This window comes from Hemitrygon akajei, unplaced genomic scaffold (assembly GCF_048418815.1).
Source record: "Hemitrygon akajei unplaced genomic scaffold, sHemAka1.3 Scf000041, whole genome shotgun sequence".
Lineage (NCBI taxonomy): Eukaryota > Metazoa > Chordata > Chondrichthyes > Myliobatiformes > Dasyatidae > Hemitrygon > Hemitrygon akajei.
Genome location: NW_027331927.1, coordinates 7,862,180 through 7,880,782, shown reverse-complemented (window position 1 = coordinate 7,880,782; position 18,603 = coordinate 7,862,180). Strand labels below are relative to the sequence as shown.

The 18,603-nt window shown below is 44.6% G+C and overlaps 1 protein-coding gene across 1 annotated transcript in view; it reads left to right on the top strand.

The window, feature by feature from the left end:
• The first annotated feature begins 240 nt into the window (after positions 1-240).
• The window catches only part of LOC140720366 (uncharacterized), a 151,027-nt gene continuing 132,664 nt past the window's right edge, over positions 241-18,603 (top strand). The window contains exons 1-2 of the mRNA XM_073035239.1: positions 241-489; positions 5,870-6,038. The gene's annotated coding sequence lies outside the window, so the exon portion shown is untranslated. The remainder of the gene's footprint in view (positions 490-5,869; positions 6,039-18,603) is intronic.

Sequence of the window (18,603 nt, the reverse complement as noted above, 5' to 3'; positions counted from 1 at the left end):
GAAAGGGTTAAACTTTCTTCACGGTTGAATGACAGTGTTTTGTCGAACCGAATCGACAGTGTTTTGGATTTGAATTCAGCGGAACGGAATGGCAATTGTAACAATTAACCTTCAGACTGCAGACACTGGGGAACTCTTTTTTTCTATATCATCCTGCTGTTATCGTTTTTTCTTCTGCAACAGAAATATTTAAATATTGTTATAAATTAGCTTTGTTCACAGTTGTATGTGAGGGCGGAATGTCCAACTGGTTTGTTTGTTTTCAGCAGAGAAGCCGCTCCCGCTCTGAGGAATGTCTGCGTGTCGGAATCCGTCCTGCGGACAGGCAGCAGCTTGACACAGAAAACCGCGCTGTGAGTCTCACAGAACAGCAACCCGGCCCCTCCCCATATGTACGAAATGATCCTCGCCTGATTGTCTGTATGAAGGGGGAAGAAAGCGACCTGAAAATATATCCACACGGAGACTGAACATTCTTGGTGAATTAAGGTGAGAATAATTCAGCTTCCGATATTTATTTCGATCTTCATTTCAAATCATTCTGTGTTTTGGATTAGTGATCAATAGCTCATTCGTTCCATTTTAACCCCCTTCTGTCGGCGATTGTATTTGTGATCCTGAAATTTCCTGTCAGCGTCGTTGAGATTTTCCACAGTTTATGTCAAGATTAAAAACAGATCTCTAATCAGGGTTTACGTTTTCAATGTTAGCGTTTGAAAAACCTGTTCGGTCAACACGATTTCCATTTCCAATACTTGTCATTTCAGATGTTTGAGACTGTGTTTGTTGTGGGTGTTTCGAAATGATCACGCTGACATCCTGTAGCAGCAAAGATTTTGATTCCTTTCAAGGCCACGGCAGACAGTAAACAGCGGGTGGTGGGAAAAGGTGGTGTGACCGGGTTACAGAAAGAGGCAGGCAGCAGGCGGGATTGCGGAGCGAAAACCATGATTTTATTGCACGGGGTAGAAGGCTGGATGGGATGAGTGGCCGATTTCTGCGTGGTATATTTACAGTAAAGGTCTGACTCCAGAGTTATTGTAAAACAATTTAAAAAATACGGACTATCTCTCATGCAAATTACCTGTCTCTGAACCAAAAACAAACATTGCAGTAATTAAATCAACCAGAGTGCTAACAGAGCTTATAAGCAACAATGGACACAGCACCAATCCCCGAGGAACCCCACTAGTCACTGGTCTCCAGTCAGAGGACCAAAACATTTTCTACCGCTTACTGGCTTCTCCCAGGAAGCCGATGCCGAAGCTATGTTACCAACGCTTCCTTAACGTTAAGCCACTGAAGCTTCTTGACCAACCTCCGATGTGGGAATCTGCCGAATGACCTGGTATTTTTTTCTAAATTATACTAATTATTTTTCATTCGGTGAATTACCTCTTCCTTTTCCCCCCGGAACAGGAAGTGTCACGTTGTTCCAGTCTGATAATTCATGAATAATATTTTTGATTATTCGCTCACAGTTGCACTCAGACCCCACCCTCTGCCTTTCAGTGTGTTTACAGAATTCACGTTTATATACCCTACTACTGCACCCCTTTCGCCTCGAGAATTATCATGATCTGACTCTGTTCTCCCCGCCCTCCCTCCATTCACATTTTCTGAACTTCCCAGTCAGCGTCCTCTCCGTGTTTCTCAAAATCAAAACCCTACTTTTTATTTTGTTCTTCTTAGTGTCAGCTGTATGTTTTGCAAAACGGTATCCGAGATCTTCTGAGTATCGATATGGAGGCCTCGATGGAATTTTTTTTACTATTTCTAAATCATCATATTTGAGTTGGGCCTGTTTGCGATTAGGGAGATACGGCTGTAAGATGCCCGGGTCTGGGTGCTCATTATTACAGATCGCACGAATGCTGTGAAGGAACAGCAGCTCAAAAGCAAAGATGCGACGTCGACATTAAGTGAGGGTTCCGAGCGTTTTCAATTTTGATATAAATTTGATGCAAAGTGGGTGTGATTGTAAATCAGTGTCAGCAGGGAAATGATGCTACGAAAGGAGTGAACACCAGAGAGTCTGCAAGAGATGGTTGAGATTTGGAACAGTTCTCTAACCAGGTGTTACAATTGCAAAGCAAGCGTGCGAAGAGCTGTTCAGGCAACATGAGTTCCCTTTTATCAGAACTTTCCGTTTCCGATAAATGTTCGTTGTTCTCTCTTTGAGAGTATGTTTATTGTGGGTGTTTCGAGCTGATCTCCTGAAAGTCCTGTAGAAGCAAAGACTCTGATTCTGCTCAAAGGCTCGATACACAGCAAACAGTTGGGGGGGGGGGGGGGGGCGGGGGGTGGAGTGTGACCAGTTACAGAAAGCAGCAGGCGGCATTGCGGAACGAAAGCCATGAGTTCGCTGCTTGGGTCAAGAAGGCTCGGTGGGGTAGTGGCCAATTTACTCCTGCTATGTTTACAAGAAATGTTCTGACTACAGACTGGTTGTAAACCAATTTAATGAGGTCGACCAGGCCTCAATAGTTTTCTTCACTATTCAAAAAGGGAAAAATAACTGTTTCGAGGATGATTCTACTGGCGTGGATGTTATGTAGCCTCTTCCCTGATGGACTGATGTGAGTGGGACAAACAGTCCCTGACCAGGGTGTGTGGGACCTTTAATGATATTATGGTACTTTTCCACCATCTTTCTGTGAATATGTGCTTGATGGCAGGTCGGTCTTGTTCGGGAGTCTGGATTTGCAATCGTGTGAGCAGAGTGGACAGCAATGGTCTGAGCACAAGGCTGAGGGTCACAGAGTTGACGATGATGGGAAGGGAGGACCAGTTTTGCACTCTGATTGTCTGTCGTCTGTTGGTTAGGGAGTACACAACCCAGTTGCACAGTGGCGTCTTTAGACGGAGGCGTGGGAATTTGTTCACCAAGGTTTGTGGGACAAAAGTGTTGAATGCCGAAATGAAATCCAGAACCAACACTTTGACCTAATTGTCTTTTTTTAAGGCCTATCAGGCCAAGGAGAATGAGAGATGCAATGCCATCTGCCACTTCGCGATTCAGTCGGTAAGCATACTGGTGAGTGACCAGTGAACAAGGATTGGAGTTTTTGATTTGTGCCACTATCAGCCGATCAAAGCACTTAATGCTGATTGGAGACATCTTCACTGGGCAGTAGGTCACTTTGTTCCGAATATGTAGGGTTCCTTGTTACAGGGATAATGGTGGTTGATTTAAAGCACGTGGGAACAGCAGCCTGGATGAGTGAAGTGTTGATGATAGCTGTGAAGACATCAGTGTGCATATGTACACTCTTTCTGTGAGCTCAGCCTGGATGCTTTCTGGCCAGAGTCCTCATTACCTTTGCTGTTACCGTTATTGGATGCTCAGCTCTGAGGAAAGTAGCTTTCCTGGCTGGCTTGTGTTTGAAGTGCCAGGGAGGGGGGCATCACTGGTACAGTCAAGCCATACGTAGTCTATAAACCCTTGATGCCCAGCCACATACACCACTGTTCGTTTCTCAGGGTTAGCGAGTCCGAACCGAAGGGCACAGATACAATAGAGCAGACAGATTGAATAGACCTGCGAGTTAATCTCAATACACAGAGGCAGTGAGTACCTGGAGTGAGCTGTTCAGTGTTTGCATCGTTGGTTATCTACCTCGGGTTCAGTATCCTCACCGTGTTTGGAAATTAACACTCACTGTCGCCTGTCTGTGAGCAGCTGTTTATTAAAAATAACACTCAAGATGCTGGAGACCTGAAATCAAATCAAAAAATGTTCAAAGCCATTTCGATACAGGGTGTTGGACCTGAAAAATCATCTTTCCACATCTTTATCTGTTGAATGTTCATTTTGTTTTCAGCTTTTTAGTACATTGCTTTGGAATGGGTTAAGTCTCTTGGGAAGCGCAGTTGTATGGAACTGGGAAATTTGGTTGAAAACTATCAGGTTGAATCTGTGTTGATGCCACCCAATGTGGAAAATGGGAAAGATGTGCTAAACTCTCGGTGTGGGCTGTGACCCAGTGAGGTTGGGTCCCAGAATAGATGCCACTAATTTTTTAACCAAATAAAATTAATTCGGGGATCAAGTTTCCAGGGTTTATGAAATGATCAGTTAGTATTTCTGTTCTGTGCTCAGAAATTTGATTCTATAGTTCCTTTGGAAGAAAAGCAGGGAATTGAATTTCCAATTCTGTCCCTCATAGTGTGAGCCTTTGATTAAACATGTTGTTTTGTGATTGCACCAGTAGAAATAGACCGGGGTTTCAGAATTCAATTCACATTTGGAAATTCCCCCTCACTCTCACCTGTCTATCTGCCAGTGGGATTCAAAGAGAAACTCAAGATGCTGGAGATAGAACAGAACATGGAACAGTGCATCACAGAAACAGGCCCTTCGGCCACAATGGTGTGCCAAACCAGCTAAAAAATAAATCAAGCCTCCCCCCAAAAAATAACTAATCCGTCCGACTTACACAATATCCATATCCTCTTCACACCCATGTGCCTATCTAAACGTGTCTTCAAAGACTCCGATGTATTGTCTTCCACCACCATAACAGGCAGCTCATTCCAGGCATTCATCACTCCCTCCCTGAGTAAAACAACTTACCCTCACATTCCCTTTGCATCTACTCCCTCACACCTTCAATGCATGTCCTCTGGTATTGGACATTTCTAACCAGCGAAGAGATACTCCCTGACTACTCTGTTAATTGTTAATGTCTTTCATAATCTTACAAACCTCTAACAGATTTCTCCTCAGTCTCTGCCGCTCCAAGGTAAACAACACAGGATTTCCAGTAAAAACTGGGTAATATTTGCATCCATTCTGACGAAAGGTTAGGAAACTGAATTGTTAACTTGGTCCTCTCCTCACGGCAGTTCCTTACCTGCTGAGCATTTCCAGTGATTCCAGTTTCTCTTTATTACATTCACTCTGGAACATGTTAAATTTCCTGCGAATGGAGCAGTGCAGCTGTGCTCGTTTTGTGATTGTAGAACAGTAAAGAAATCGGAGCTTTTCCCTGTGAATTATCCTGGTACCAGTTGTCCTTTTAATCCTGGACATGTGTTCAGTACAATTGTTGATAACAAGGTTCACAAAATAAGCTGAGGAATGATGAGCTTTATGCATGTGGAGCATGTGATAGCCCTCGGCCTGAGTTCAGTAGAGTTCAGAGGGATGGTTGTTGTGGGGGGGGGGGGGGGGGTGGGGGTGGGAGTGATTATTTACACCAACTAAATAACAACAAGCCTGGATAGAGTGGGAATGGAGAGGATGTCTTGATTAGACGGAGTGTCTGGGATCTGAGTGCAGCCTCAGAATGAAGAAGCTTCACTTTAAAACTGAGCTGAGAGAAATTACTTTAGCCAAATGTCGGTTGATATGTGGAATTCGATGCCACAGAGGGTGGTGGAGGCTATCGTTGGGTATAGGTTGAGTGTTATAGCAGGGAAGCAAGAATACGGTGTTGGAAAAATAATCCTCCATGATTGATTATTGAGCAGACTAGAATGACCGAATCACCGAATTCTACTCCTATGTATTATGACTTGTATCTTATACCATGACTGAGCCCCGGTATGTGTATCCCATCACAAACAAGAGAAAATCGTCAGAAGCTGCGAAGCAACACACACAAAATGCTGGAGGAACTCAGCAGGCCAGGCAGCATCTATGGAAGAGAGTCGAGTTGACGTACAGATGCTGCGTGGCCTGATGAGTTCCACCCGCATTTTGTGTGTGTTCCTTTGTATCCCTTGTTAGGTTTTGTAAAGTGTGGGGGACAGTTCCAGATTTCTTCACTCGGATCATTATTTATGAGTTCAAGATTTAAATTTCAGTTTAATGCTTGGTTCTCCTTTGTCTTGTTAACGTGCTTCATCGTCTCTCTGGTTAAAGTTAGATCTGCAGTGAGAGATTTACTGGAAGAAAAGCCTACAACTGGAAGCAAACCACGACTGAAGACGAGGGAACATCAACAAGTGAACCAGCCCGAGTGCTGAGAGCATCAGCTGCAGAGAACCCATCTGACTCAGAGTTTCCATTGATTCAGTCAGGAGAAAGTTTGGTGAGTTTCATTTACTCTAACACTGGTCCTTTGGACATTACATTTCTGTACCAAGGAAGGCAGGAAATAGCTGGAGTGGGACTGAATAAATGTAGAAGTGCCAGTTATGTCAGTTGCAATCACTCCAGATTTGCTCATTGCTGTCAGCATCAGCTGTGTGAAGCCAGACACATTCCCTCACATTGCTTGCTCATTTCAAACTCTTATCGGTTCTGCTGTTTCCTTGCTTGGCTGTGTTAGGTGGCAATCATCTCAAAATGCGTTGAGAATTTTCTCCCTTTATGAGACCCGCAGCGCCTCCTGCTGTAGTGATTGCAGAAATGTGGAATCACCATGAACTACAGCAACATGTCATTAACTCCTCTGTCTATTGCAAGCTGCAATGATATACTTGCCCTCAAGTATATCGTCGAGCAAGCCTCTGCTAAGAGCAAACCCTCTTGAAGCCAAATGTCCCAGCACCACATTTCATTCAGTCCTAACTAGCAAATGCCAACCAATAATTTACATTTACATAGCCTGGCGACATCAAGTAGTCTTCTTCCAATAAATTGTCAGAACCTATGAACCTGTGATTAAACAGAACTAGGTTTTGCAATGTTCCCATTTGACCCGGTACCAAAGTCACGGGTCATACCTGTACTCGACAAGAACGAATGCCCTTGCAGCCAGGACTGCTGGAGCTGCCGGAACCGGTTGAAACTCAGTCATTTTTGGATGGGAAACAGCGTGTTGGGTCAGATGATGAAGGAGATGATATTAAGGTAGATGCAATGTTCAGAAAGACTGTGGAAGGATTGACTGAGGAAAGGGCATCGTCCAGTGAAAAGTAGCAACAGTTTCCCCTCTCCACTCCCTCTCTCACCCTCCCATTTTTTTTTTTGCTGGAGTTAATCGGGGGAGTTGGGAACTCGTTCTACTCACTGACCAGTGAAAGTAAAGCCTTTGTTTCCATTCGAAGCCCAGTTTCTTCATAAAGAGTGGGTTTGAAGTGTTATTGAGATGAACATGGGGCAATGTGTAACGAAAGTTTAAATCAGATCAGCAGCAATTTTGGAGGGCCGAGTGGTCCACTTATGCATTTTGTGTGTTGATTGGAAAAGTTCTGACAGCTTAATTAGTGTAACACAATATAACATCAGCAAATTAATTATATTGTGGAACTGACAAGAAACATTACATTGATTAAGTATATACATGGGGATTGGTGTATTAATGTTGTACCGCAGCGGGTTGCGGATCGACCATGACTCATTCGGTGAGCTGGTCAGCGCGGTACGGGACCGAGGGACGCGCTCCCTGTTCCCTGTTACTGACTCGACAGTCTCCCCATCTACCGCGCGCACCAGCCAACTGCTCATGCGTCTCGCGGAGCGCCGTCACGCTTGCGCACCCGGGCTGACATTTAGACGATTTAAGCATGCTGTGCGTGCCCGGTATCTCGCGTGAAGTGATGTGAGATTTACTTATCCCTCACTGGTGACAGCAAATGCCAATTTAGCATACCAACCAACGGGAATATGGGTTTCGTCATTAAGGAGTTTCCTCCCTAGACCCCACCACGTGTTTCCTAACCTGACTCCCGGGAAAGATCCAACAAGTTCGTTTTTTTAATGCTGCTCTTCCTCTCCAAGGAGTTGGCGGAGCTGCAATGGTGACAGTGGGAGTACAGGGGGTTTATCTCCTCTGAAGTGGCGAGGATGAAGAAGGCTTCAGTATATTTGTAGCAAGTGCGGTGTTGAGAGATTTTGAGAACAAGTCACGATCTTACTATCTGACACGGTGGGCTGGAGGGACCCAGTGGCTGCCTTTTGTTTGAGGTGTCTGGGTTTAAACAACGGAGTAAACAGACCCACCTTGGGCCAGCAGGCTGTCCCACTGGGTGTTGTGGGGGCGGAGGCTTGGAGCATGGTTGCTCCCTGTCTGCATTAGCGATTTATCTGAGGGACAAAATGCAACACTTACAAGTCTGTTATTGACTGAAAACATTTATATTTCTTATTGCATTTTGTTTATGATACAATCATTGTCCAATTTATGTTCAAACTCAATAGTCAGTCAACCATACATGAAAGCCGATGAATACAGTGAAATAAAACAGCGTTACTGCACACCAAGCTGCCTTGTTGGAACCTGCCTATCCAAGATTCCACAAGGTCAGGCTCATTGACTGAGTAGTATTATCTAGCAATTGTCACCTCTGTTGTCCTCTCCTTCCTTAACCTTCTGTTTTACCCAACATGGAATACTGTCTTCTTTTGATGTGGCCAATTCATCTGAGTTTCTCATAAGGCACAGCAGATGTCCAGGTATCCCCATTTCCTTAAGGATTTGTTGTAGTTTATTATGGTCCACACTGTTGAAGGCTTTAGAGTAGTCAATAAAACACAGATAAATACTTTTCTGGAAGTCTCTCGATTTCTCCATTATCCAGCATGGGTTAGCAATTTGCTCACTGGTGCCTCTGCCTCTTCTAAAACTAGCTTGTACATCTGGCAGTTCGGGTTCCATATATTGCTGGAGTATTGCTTGCACGATCTTTAGAATTACCTTTCTAGCTTGTGAAAATGTTCGGTAATTTGAACAATCCTTTACATTTCCCTTCTTGGGTATGGGGATAAAAACGGATCTTAATCCAGTTTAAAGGTCATTGTTGTTTCTATTTTTTTCCCAGATCTGCTGGAAAATTGCATGCAACACGTTGACAGCATCACCTTTTAGAGTTTTAAACAATTCAACTGGACTCCTGTCACATCCTGCAGCCTTATTATTGGCTTCACTTTCCAGAATGTCTGGCTCTGTATCGATGAGGGAGTCATTGCAGGTGTCTTCGCTGTTGGATCTTTCTGCAATTCCTCTGTGTGTTCCTGGCAACTCCCTTTGATGTCCTTTGCTTCTGTAAGGTCCTTCCCTTCTTTGTCTTTTCCTATGCTCATTTTACATGAAATGTTCCTTTGATTTCCCTAAGATTCAGCAAAAGATCTCTTGTATTTCTTTTTCCAATTCTGTTGGCTTCTTCAGCTTCAGTGCATCGCTCCTTTAAGAAAGTTTCCTTATATTTCCTTGCTATCTTCTTGAACTTTGTGTTCAGTTGGAGGTCTTTGTTCCAATCTCCATTTGCTCCCTGGAATGTAGGAGAGTGAGCAGTGACCTTACAAACAAGGTTTAAATTATGAAGGGCAGAGTAACTGACTCACTCCTTTATTTGTGTAATTCAGGTCATTGCCAGCAGGTGGTGCTTTCTGCCACCCAGACGGCAGACAAGAAGACGACAATCAACCAACCTCAGTCAGACTCAGAATGGACACAGGTATGTTCACTGAGCTCTTTCTCATTAAAACTCTGTCCTTATGGTGCACGTGTAGTCAAATTATCAATAGTTCAGAGGGACAAACATGGGTGATAACGGGGCAGAGAGAAAGTACCATCAAACGGGGTCATTGTTCCAACTGGTAAAGTGAATTTGAGCACTGGAACAATTCACCAGCTCCAGTGCAGGGACCTAACAACGGGAATGGTCGAATCACTCCGCTCACCAGGCAAATCTTCACCTGAGTGAAAAGAGAAGCAGCTTCTGAATAAGGTGGGTGTGGGTGAAACTCAGAGGAATAAAACAGCAGGCAATGTAACAGTCCAGGGAACAGATAGAATTTCTGTGCACAATGAATGCTGGGACCGTTAATAAGACTGATGTACAAATGGGTCTTGCGATGGATGTGCATAGCTCTCTGAAAGTGGCAACACAATTGGTAGTGTGCTAACGGCGAGTTGAGGTGTGAGTATGTATTTTTTTTAAGTTGTGCTGTAACTGGATGAACGGTGCTTAAGAGACAATTTTAGTATTGTGCACAGATCTGGTAACCACATCACGAGAATGATGTGGGGGGTCAGGAGAGAGTGCAGACGAGTTTCAACACAAATACCAGAGGGAATAGGTTTAGGGTCAGAGGGTAAAGTTTTTAAAGGGGATTTAGGATGCATGTTTTCCACAGAGAGTGATTGGTGTCTGGAATGTGCTGCCGAGGGAGGGACTGGAAACAGATACTCAGCAGCGTCTGAGAGGCGTTTGAACTCATGAGTCAGCCGGGAATGGAGGGATATTCACCAGGTTCCTGAAGATGGGATTGGTTTAAATTGGCATCCTGTCCGCAGACGCAGAGTACACTCTACTATTTTATGTTCTATGACCAAATATAGATCTGAACTCCGCAATCTCCGCCTTCCTGACAAATTGTGACGATCACCACCTGTTCCAGTTGACGAGATTCTACATGGAGCGACTGGAACAGGCGATTGAGGAGGGTGTGGAGGGAGTCAGCTTCATGTTAATGGGCGAGGATCACTTCACTGGGCAAGAGTATCACGTAAGTGGAAGGAACATAGACAGAGTGTAGATTCTACTGAATCAATCACAGACCGACAGAACCGGTGTAACGACACCTCTGGGCTGTGAAAATCCTGTAATGTTTGTGGTCAACATCAAGAAAAGAGATTTCACCTGAGGAAACCCTGAAGCTATATTCACTAATACCAGCCTCTCTCCAGTTTTCTGACCACGTTCATTTTTAGACAGGTTAGGATACAGACAATGACTGAGAGGTGAATTTAGTGATATGACACTTGACCGACATTGCAAGTGGACAGGGAACCTCTTTACACCACTCCGTTTGATAACACATCATGTTCCCAATGCTCGACCTTAATGGCTATTCACCAGTCTGTGTTCTTCTCATGACCCATGGGATTCCCACAAATCAAATATATAGTGACGTATTTCTCAGCTCATTTCTCGAGTCTACCTTCAACCCCACCGTCAGTTGAACAGGCAGTACTGAATATTGTCTCTCTTTTCAATTGCTGGCCCTCTTGCAATTGATCAATATCCCAGCATGCCTCATGGTTCTGTTACCTTCTGTTCTTTGTGACTGTTCCACTTGGAGTTTGTAATTACCACAGCATATACTGTTAACACTGGGAAATGCAACATTTGTATAACTGAAAATATTCCAAGAATCTACAGCTAACACAGAATTAGAAAGAAACTGCTTTCCAATGGTCCTTGTGCTCCGGGAGTGCATTCACCTAACTCCACCCAGATTGAATTTTAATGAAGAGCCACACACTATACCGAACACTACGTTCCACATGAGGCAGCTGACAATTTCAGTCCAAATTTCTTACTCAACATTCCCACCAGCTGGTTTTGGTCTGTCACACATGCACAATAGTCCTGAATTTGCTGTCTGCTCCTCACTGCCAGTTTCCAGGTGTCGGCTGACACTGGACCCCACATGAAGCCTGGCAGTGAAGTGTGAACCTGTTGTGGTTTACCAGGGATTACTCCAGGGAAAATCAACAGTAACCCTGTCATAGCTTGATCTACCCATAGTCATCAAACCCTACAGTACAGCAACAAACTCTTCTGCCCATCTAGTCCACACCGGCCTATTATCTGCTTAGTCCCATTGATCTGCACCCGGACTGGAGACGTCCATACCTCTCCCATTGAATGAACTTGTCCAAATTGATCTTGAATGTTCAAATCTAATGTACATCGACTAATTCTGATGGCAGCACGTTGCACTCTCAGCAACCTCTGAGTGAACAAGTTCACCCTCATATTGCCTTTCACCTGTCATCGTTACCCCATGATCTCTAATTCCAGTCCCACCCAACCTCAGTAGTAAAGCCTTTTCACACTTACTCTATCTATGCCTTACATAAACTTGTATACCTCTGTCACATCTCTATTGGTCCTCCTACACTCTATAGAAATAACATCCTGGCCTATTCACACTTTCTCTATATCTCAGGTCCTCAAGTCCTGGCAACAATCTGTATTTTTTTCTGCACTCATTCAATCTTATTGATATCCTTCTGAGAGGTAGGTGCACACATTGCTTCAAATTAGTCTCTGCCACATCAATTTCGACATAATATCCCAACTTCTGTATTCAATATTTTGATTTATGAAGGCCCATGTCTGAAAAGCTTTACAACGCCATCTACCTTCGACAACACTTTCAAGAAATTTTGGATCTGTATCACTTTGCAGGATCTCATCACACTTCCTACTCTTGTCATTGGTACTAGCATGGACGATGACCTCTGACAGCTCATCCTGCCCTTAAGAAAGTTTCAGAGTCGATACGAGATATAAATGACGTTGGCAAGACACCATCCAAAATTCCTGTTCTTGTAAATAGAATCTCCAGTCTGTTCTCCTAACCATTGAATTCCCCATCAGTGCAGCTCAGCACTTCTCATCCCTTCTGAGTCACAAAGCCAAACTCAGAGCCAGAGGCATAATTGCCATGGCTTTCCTCTGCTAGGCCATACCCCGAAACAGAAAGCCATATACCTGTTACAGAGGAGTTTCCTGCAGTGGCTGCCTGTTCCTGTCCCTCTCCTGACAGTCACCCAGTTCCCTGTGTCCTGCCCCTTGTGTATAGCTCCCTCCCTGTATAGCCTGTCAGTCAATCTCTCAGCCTCCGGAATGATCCTGAGTTCACCCAGCTCCAGCTCCAATTCCTCAGCACAGTCTGTATTAAGCTGCAGCTGGATGAAATTCCTGAAGGTGTAGTTATCGGGGACACTGAACGTCTCCCTGTCTTGCCGCATCCTGTAGGAACAGCATTCCACTATCCTGCCTGGCTTTCCCACTGTTCTAACAGTGAGAAAGAGAAGGGAAATATTACCCAAGATCTACCCAAGCCTCCGCCTCCCCTCACTGAACACTCTCTGACACAAAGCCTCAATAACCTACTCTATCTCTGGCTCACTCACACTATGTCTGCTCTGTTTAAACCTTGCCAAGTGGATAAGTACCCCGCAATCTGTGGCGTTCAGAAAGTCATCACTGGTCACGCTAACTTCTTTTAAATTCTTTTTCCTGCTATGAACAATTGCTGTCAGTGATCTGTGACGAGCAGAATGTGCTGGGTCAGTCCATGTTCAGGGTAGATTTGAACCCATCCCTCCGCTCCTCAATATATTCCCCATTGTTCATTACAGACCGTGACTGAGCTCGCGGAGAAGGGAAACCGAGCGGGCGCTTCCAAACTCCTCCTGGATCTGGTGATGGAGAGGGGCTCCGGGGCCCGGAGGGTGATGTGGGAATCCTTTGTGAAACTACATCACCACTTACCGAAGCTGAACAGAATATTGAATGAAATACGGGAACGTGGTAGGGTGAACAATACACTGTGTGTTACAGATGTAAATGCTGATGAATTTATAGTATTACACAGAACAGACTTCATGCAGGTTAATCTGTTTGAACAGGTGACGGTCAGTTCGCCTACATGGACACCGAGCGGGGTTTATCTGAAGTGCCCGCGCATCTGAAAGGTAAGTGATGGACTGGAAATCTCAAAGTCTGTATTTCACACTGAGAGTCTGAATACCTGTCTGTAGAGGCCTGTTTAGAGACTGTCAGAGTCTGGGAGACAGGTTTTTGTTATTATTTCACTCTGAATACATCTCTTTAGAGGCCTGTTTAGAGACTGTCAGAGTCTGGGAGACAGGTTTTGTTGATGTGGCTGGAGGACAGGAAGCAATCTGCATTTGTCACAACACCTTTTCTGTAGGGCCGAATATCTAGAGATTTGACAAAACTGAAGCCAAACTATTCCAATTGGAACATCCAACTCCAGCAAGGGAAATCTCACACCTCCGATCCAAAGTGGAGCCGAGATTTATTGTTATTCCTCCATGAGAACATAAGACATGGGAGCAGAATTAGGCCATTCAGCCCATCAGTCTGCTCCGCCATTCCATCATGGCTGATCCCCGATTCCACTCAACACCTTTTTGCCATATCCTTTGATGCCCTGACCGATCAGGAACTTCTGCCTTCATTACACCCATGGACTCAGCCTCCACTGCAGTCTGAGGCAGAGCCTTACAGACAGTCATTACTCTCTGGCTCAGAGAATCCTCCTTACCTGTTGTAAAGGATCGCCCCTCAATTTTGAGGCTCTGGCCCCTAGTTCTGGATGCATCTACCACAGGAAACATCCTTTCCACATCCACCCTATCTGGTCCTTTCAACATTCTGCAGGTTTAAAAGAGATTCCCTTGCATTCCTTAAAATTCCAGTGAGTACAGGCCCAAAGTTGCCAAAACACGCCTCATATGTTAACCCCTTCATTCCTGGAATCATCCTCTTGAATCTCCTCGGGACTCTCTCTAATGACCACTCATCTTTTCACAGCTACGGGGCGCAAAGCTGTTGACAATACTCCTGTAGTGCAGCCTGACTATACAGTCTTGTAAAGTCTCAGCATTTATATTCGATTCTCTTTTTTGCCGCCTTTACCAGAGACTTGACCTTTAAATTAATCTTCTGTGAGTTTTACTCGAGGCTCCGAGGTCCCTCTGAAGTCGCTCTGCACCTCTGATTCTTGGACATTCTGCCCATTTAGGTAATAGTCGGCTCCTTTCACCAAAATACATTATCATACAGTTTCCAACACTGTATTCCATCTGCCACCTTTTTGCCCATTTTTCCAATTTGTCTCAGTCCTGTTGCAGTTGCACTACCGACCCCTCCACCTATCTTCATATCATCCGCAAACTTTGCCACAAATACATTCATTCCATCATCTAAATCACTGACAAGAAATCTGAAAGTCAGCGGTCCCAATACTGATCCCTGCGGAACACCACCAGTCACTGGCAGCCAACCAGAAAAGGCCCTTTTTATTCCCACTTGCTGCCTGCTGCCTGTCAGCCATTCCACTACACGTGCCAGTATCTTTCCTGTGACGCCATAGATTTTTATCTTGTTAAGGAGACTCATGTGTGGCAGCTTATCAAATGCCTTCTGAAAATCCAAGTAAATGGCATCCACTGACTCCTTTGTCCACCCTGCTTCTTACTTCCACCGTGAAATCTAACAGAACCATTGCTAACTTATAGTCTCCAAGTTATTAGTCTCCAAGTACCTCAAAACCTCAGCCTTATTAAGAGTCCAACTCTTTCCCAGCTGCTGAGGTTTGGCTAACTGGCCTATAATTTTACTTCTTTTGCCTTCCTCCCTTCTTAAAGACTAGAGTGACAATGTCAATCTTCCAGTCCTGCGGGACCATGCCAGAATCAAGTGATTCTTCAAAGATCATGACCAATCCATCCATCATCCCTTCAGCAACCTCTCTCAGATCTCTGGGATGCAGTCCATCTCGCCCAGGTGACTTTGCACCTTAAGAGCTTTCAGTATGCCAAGATGTTTTTCTTTTGTAATAGCAATGGCACTCACTCCTACTGCCTGTCACTCGCAGACTGCTAGCGTCTGGAACAGTGAAGATATATGCAGAGTGCACATTATCCAGTGTTCCAGCATGGACTCTCACCTCCCTTTTAATCTTTATATAACTGAAAGAAAAGTGTTTATTATCCTGCTTTATATTATTGGCTTTTCTGCCCTCATATTTCATCTTTTCCCTACTTATAGCTTTTTTAGTAGACTATTGTTGTATGCCCTTTCCTTGGCTTTTATGCAATCCTTAACTTCCTTTGTCAACCATGTTTGCCGACACGTGTCACTTGAGAACTTCTTCCTCCGTGGGCCGTATCCATCCTGCAACTTGAGACCTAATCCCAGAAGCTTCAGCCATCTCCGCTAGTATCCTTCTCCAATCTACCTGGGAAAACTTCTCTCTCGTGCCTCTGTAATTCGCTTTATTCCATTGTGATCATCTCCGCTAGTATCCTTCTCCAATCTACCTGGGAGAGCTTCTCTCTCGTGCCTCTGTAATTCGCTTTATTCCATTGCGACCATCTCCGCGAGTATCCTTCTCCAATCTACCTGGGAAAGCTTCTCTCTCGTGCCTCTGTAATTCGCTTCATTCCATTGCGACCATCTCCGCTAGTATCCTTCTCCAATCTACCTGGAAAAGCTTCTCTCTCATGCCTCTGTAATTCGCTTTATTCCATTGTGATACTGATACTGTAAATTATGTTTCTCCCTCTCAAACTGTATTATGAATTCACTCATATTATGATCACTACCTCTTAATGGCTCTTTTACATTAAGCTCCCTCATAAGATAAGGGCTATTACACAACACCCAATCAAAGACAGCCTTTCACTGAGTCGTCTCAAGCACAAGCTGCTCTAAAATGCTATCTCATGGGAATTCAATAAATTCCCTCTCTTGCGATCTGACTCCTGACGTTTGTTTGATTTTCTTATTCCCCGTGCACATTGAAGTTCTTCATTACAACTGCATCATTGGCTTTAACACACGCCTTTTCCAACTCCCTTTGCAATCTCAACCCCACACATTCGCTATTTGATCACTATAAAGTTTTTTTTTAACTCTTACAGTTTCCTATCTCCACCCACAAAGCTTCATCATTCTCTAACCCTATGTCACCTCTTTCTACAGATGTGATTCCACCTCGAACCAGCACAGCCACATCACCAACACCTATACCTTCCTGCCTGTCCTTTCAATAAGACGTTTATCCTTTAACGTTAAGCTCCCAGCTATGGTCTTCTTTCAGCCACGACTCAGTGATGCCCACAACATTATACCGACCAATCTCTAATTGTGCCAAAAGTTCGTCCACCTTATTCTGAATGTTGCGTGCATTTAAATACAATGCGTTTAGTCCTGCATCTCCGCCCTTTTGAATGTTGTCGATGTGGTACAACTTAACAGTTTGCTCTGTCTGTATTTGAACCCAGTCATTGGCTTGTCCTTCCTTACATTCATGTTAAACCCATCATCTACTTGTAAACCTGTTGGTTCATCCACAGCTTTATCGTTCTAGTTCCAGTCCCCCGGCCATTTCAGGTTAAAACATTCCCAACAGCTCCAGTAAATCTGCCCGTAAGAATATTGGTCCTCATCGGATTCACGTGCAACCCGTGCCTTTTGTACAGGTCCTACCTGCCCCGGAAGTGGTCCCAATTATCCAGAAATCTGAATTCCTGCCCCCCGCTCCAAATGCTCTGCCACACATTTCTCTGCCACCTCATTCTATTCCTATTGCCACTGTCGGGTGGCACAGGCAGCAATCCTGAGATCACTACTTTTGAGGTCCTGTTCCTCAGCTTTTTTCCTAATCCCTGTGTTCGGTTTTCCAGACCTCCTCCCTTTTCTCTTCCTATGTCGTTGTTACCAATGTTTGCCATGACTTCTGACTGCTCAACCTCCCTTCTCAGGATATTGTGGACGCGTCCAGAAACATTTCGGACAATGGCACCTGAGAGGCAAAGTACCATCGGTGTCCACAGAATCGCTTACCTGCCCTCCTGACTTTAGAGTTCCCTATTACTGCTGCCGTCCTCTTCAGCTTCCTGCTCTTCTGCACATCATCGGGGAATTGCCAGGGTTCATGTACAGCTCCTCGGAGAATAAGAGACTGTAGACCAGTGCGGGGTGTGTCACATTGTGACTGGCTCAGCCTGGAAAAGGAAACTGAAATTTTGTTCCTTTTCTGTGGCTCAGTACTGACAGCTTAATCCTAAAGGAGTGTCAAGAACATGGGGTCCATTGTGAGAGAAGTAAAAGTCAGTAGAGCACGTAAATGCCCCCCTCAGCCCCCACTGTTACCCTCCGCAGGGTTGCACAGTTCAGCAGAAGCTGAGCAGTGAAAGCAGTGAAACCTCCCGCTCCACACAACACTCTCCTCTCCAGAATCACGTGTGCACTTGGTGCTCGCTGGAACACCGGGGAATTTGCAAACTACCAACAGAGGGGAGAATGGAGCCTTTAACAGTGGATCTGAGTCAGATCAGAAATGTTTCTGGGCGATCGTTCATTTTCAGACACTGTAATCTCTGATCACCCGATTTCACACAAACAGTGTCTTTAACGAGTAGTTTTTTTATTAAAGAAAATATGTTGTGAGCTCCATGTTCATCAGATCAGGCATTGACAACCTATTTCTGTCCGTCATAAGATGTTCGAAGGAAACACATGGAGACTCTGCGGACACAAACTGAAAAACTGAGAGTGAACACGATCCTGATGAGGGAGAAGGTGAAGGTTTTCCAGCTGGTTGATCGATACGCTGAGCTCACGGTCATTTCTACTGTTCGAGATCGGAGACTGGTGGAACATGAGCTGCTGGCAAGAGGCAGAGACCACGAGGAGTGGAGAGAAAAAAATCTCCGTGGTAAGCTGGAAAAAATCCAGACTGATCAGTTATTCAAGAAGAGCTTTGTTCAAAAATTGGAAAGATATTTTTTTGGAAACAAATCCGGGATGTCGGCAGCAGTGGCCGGAGTCCCAGGGATCGGGAAGACAACAATGGTACAAAAGATTGTTTACGACTGGGCCGCAGGGAAGATATACCAACAATTCCAGTTTGTCTTCAGTTTCAAATTCCGGGATTTAAACACCATTAACTGCAGAATAAATCTGAAAGAACTGATTCTGCATCATTACCCCTACTTTGGGAATATCCTGGGAGAGATCTGGAAACAGACAGAGGGACTGCTGTTCGTATTCGATGGATTGGATGAATTCAAGGACAAAATCATCTTTGTTGATGGTTGGAGAGACACAGAACCACAGTACACAGATCCTGAATTCAAGTGCAAGGTGTCTGAC